This window comes from Pinus tabuliformis, chromosome 2_2 (genome assembly GCF_031772625.1).
Source record: "Pinus tabuliformis cultivar Carrire ecotype Pingquan chromosome 2_2, CPIR1, whole genome shotgun sequence".
Classification (NCBI taxonomy): Eukaryota; Viridiplantae; Streptophyta; class Pinopsida; order Pinales; family Pinaceae; genus Pinus; species Pinus tabuliformis.
In genome coordinates, this window is record NC_142300.1 from 466,926,071 (window position 1) to 466,930,135 (window position 4,065).

Genomic DNA, 4,065 nt, shown 5'->3' on the forward strand with positions numbered 1-4,065 from the left:
TACAGTCAAGTTCAAATGGTTGTAAAGTTTGATGCACCACCTAAGTTTAAAGAGTTATTGCATTCATGTGGAAACACGAGAAGGTGTAACCTCTATTTTTGTTGGTTTGAATGCAATAAACTTTATAATAGGAAGGCTAATTTTTATCCCCAAGAACACATATAATATACAAGAATGGAAGAACACATAACACATTCTTATAACCCTTAATTTCTTCTGGACGGGAATAGATGGAAAAATCCATTTCTCTCTAATCATTATAATTTCCTCTCAAGCTCACTCCCATCCTCCTTGGCTATGCCTGCATTGGGATGAAAAGGCTTCAGAAGAACTCGCAGGATCAAGAACCTTGAACTGACGGGAAACTGCATTTCACTCAAGCACACTGTGTAGTTTCATCACTAATCAAAGGCGTTATGATAAAAGGTGTATCTCACGATTGAAATAGAAGTAACTAAAGAGAAGGTTTCACAATTTTATCACTAATAAAACAGGCATTGAGACAAAAATAAACCAAAAAAAAAAAAAATAATCAGAATAAATAAAAATAGAAATGGGGTAAGTTGAGAATTCGTCTCAAATTAGAATTTTAAAAGGGCCTCTTGTGTAGTAGTGTACGCACAAACGTTATATTTTGTTAGTATTAAATATCAAAAACATTTTGTGTATGGCATGATTTGCATCATAATTAATTTAGTTAAAAAAATCTATTACAGTTTGAGAAAATGGTATATTATATTAATATTTTATTAATGCATTTTTTTATTGATAATTTTACTTAAATTAATATTGAAAACAATGGTAAAATGCATTTTTAAAAATTTAATGTTAAATAAAATATTAAAATTTGATAATATTATTTTTATTGTATAAAAAAATTACAATGAGATAAAATTATTAAAATTTGGTAATGTTATTTTTATTGTAAAAGAAATTACAATGGAAAAAAATTAGAATACAATATTTATAAGATATGGTTAAATTATTTTTTTTTATTTTTAATAAATGTAAATTTATAATTATTAAAATTTTATTTAAAACAAAAAACTATCTAAATTTTCTAAATAATATTAAATTAATAAATAATCTAGTAATATAAATCAAAATATTTGTATATATTATAGTAATACAACAACATTACTATTTTTCAACAAATCATAAAACAACAATTCTTATTATTTATCAACAAAATGAGTAAGAAGTCTAGAAACATATGATATATAAGTGAGTTGCCACAATTCATATTAATAATATTCACTTTTGTGATGGTCACTAACCTATAAAGAATTTGTCACTAACCTATAAAGAATTTGTTATATAATTTTTACAATGTTACTTTTTTAATTCATAAAAATTACAATGCCATTCTATATTATAGAACATTATTTTTATAATTCATTAAAATTAAAATTAAAATGGTAGTACTATCTATATTACATAATGAAATACAAGTTGAAAACATTTTAATACATTATTTATAAATATTTATGTAAAAAATATTTTTCAATATATTAAAATTAAAAATTTCTAAATTATATATATATATATATATATATATATATATATGATATTATAATTTTTAATTATATATATTAAAATGATATTTTTCATATTAAAGTTCATTTAAATATATACACATTCAAATTAATTTTAAAACTCTAATTGAAGTAAAATATAATCAATAATTTTTAGCTAAAATTTAGTCTAGATTATTAGCAAAAGTTTGATTTTATATCTATTTTATTTGTTTAAAAGAATAATTGATTTTATACGTATTTTATTTGTTTAAGAAAATAATTCTCAATTCAAAACTATGGAAGTTTTACCTGGATTCACTCCATAAATATATTTTTAATTTTGGTTTCCACCATCACAAAGTTGAAGATTAACTAACACTATAGTAAGGCTTAGGTTATTTATATATTCTTTTTACGAGGAAAATGATTTTCAATTCAAAACTAGGAAAGTTTTATATGAATGCACTTAATAAATATTTAATTAGTATGAACGATTATTTAAAAAAAAGGGTTAGAATTTTCTCAAATTTAGTGTGTAAAGATGGTTGATACATTTATTTAAAATTTAATTTAAATAAAATTGTGTAAAAATGTAAATTTGTAATATAATTTTACTTAAATTAATAAGTAAACTAGTGATATAATTGAATATATATTTGTATATTTTACAAAAGAAATTTCATTATCTTTCTTATACAGCAACCATTTTTATTTTCTATAAACAAAAAATGAGAAATGGATGTGCTAACACATTATATATTTTTATATCTAGTGATAAGTGATCACTACCCAAACAAGTTATATTTTAATCGAGTTTTAAATATCAAAAACATTTTGTCTCGCATACTAGTGATAAGTGATCACTACCCAAATAAGTTATATTTTGATCGAGTTTTAAATATCAAAAACATTTTGTCTCGCGTGATTTACCTTATGATTATTTTAGTTTAAAAAAATCTATTGCAATTTAATAAAATTGTATATACAATTAATATTTCATTAATGCATAATTTAGCCTGATAATTTTATTTAAATTAATAAACAAAACAATGATAAAATGCATTTTTTAAATTTTCAGAAGCTATTTAAATATTAAAATTGGGTAATATTATTTTTATTGTATACCAATTTTACAATTACATAAAATTTGGAGTGCATTATTTATAAGGTATTGTTGATAAATGTAAATCTATAATTATTAAAAAAAAACTCTGTTGTTTTATATGTCCTGACTAATCGAATTGATTCCTTATGGTACTCACTAATCGAATCGATTCTCGTTTCTTTTAGGCTAATTTTCAGCAAGGAACAAATTGGAAATGGTTTGTTTTATTTCTGTTTTTCTTTTTAAGTCACAATAGGTTAAAAGATCGTGAATGTATTATTAATAAAAGCTAGTTCAATAACACGAAGCCACTATAAAAATGAATGATTTACTTGCACTCAAACTCGTTCAACTCATGATTTTGTGCTTTGTTCATTATGTTTATTTATTTTTGTACATTAGAATATTCTCATTTACGTACTCGGTGACAAGGATGGAGTATTTCCGACATTATGTCTGTGTAACTGCATTAGATATATAAAAATTCCACGAATTGCCATTGAATGTGAATACAAATAATGGCGCTGAACTTTGTCATAACAAGTGGGGGATCCCAAGATAGACATAACAGTGGAATTAGGAGCAAAATGACGAGAAGGAAAAAGAATGAAGTGGGAGCAATAGAGGATCGCTATGATCATTCACTATGCATGACAGTTTTCCTTAGCATGGTGGAAGTTTTCCTTAGCATGGTGGACGATCTCTAGGAGGTGACTAGAGACTCAAAAGAGCGTTAGCTCCATTGGTAACCACAAACACCATGGCCAATCCCCATGTTATGTGCACGTCCAAGTGGCAGTGCATCACCCAAGCTCCTGCAATAAGTAATCACCATAATTACCACTATGCCAAAAGTATGATCCAATTCAGAACAAGAGACGACACATGTACATAAGGAAAGTGGAATGCTATGAAACAAATTAAATGCTCACCAACATTGTCAGCCACGAATCTTATTGCAGCCCAGCCATTAACTGGAATGTTCAGAGTGTTACGCATAGGAGGATCCACCAGGTTGAACTTCTGAGGATCGGTTTGTGGATTATAATTGCCAAACCCTGCTCCCATGATGTAGAAGTCATAACCATGGAGATGGATAGGATGGCTTTCACCCGCAAATATATTCGTTCCTTGAAGAATTACTTGCATCGTCGAGTTATATTTAAGAACTTTCACTCTTGTTGCTTTCATAGGGACCAAAGACCTCGGAACTACAGTGCTCATGAGAAACAAACACTTGGGGATGTGGCCCAAAGCATTCCTTGGATCTATGTAACATTTGATAAAAAGAATGTGGATCACGAGGCATCCATTATTGAAATGGAAGGTAAGTTATGTGATCGAGTTGTTTCCATTTTGATTGGCCCTAGATCTAATTATAGTTATGTTAATCCTCACCCGGTGGATAAGTGTGATTTGAGAAAAGAAGCACATGTAGTCTTG

General features: G+C 26.6%; 1 pseudogene; it reads right to left on the reverse strand.

Moving 5' to 3' along the window:
* Nucleotides 1–3,336: 3,336 nt before the first annotated feature.
* LOC149193333 (laccase-23 pseudogene) lies at nt 3,337–3,771 on the reverse strand (annotated as a pseudogene).
* Nucleotides 3,772–4,065: the final 294 nt, after the last annotated feature.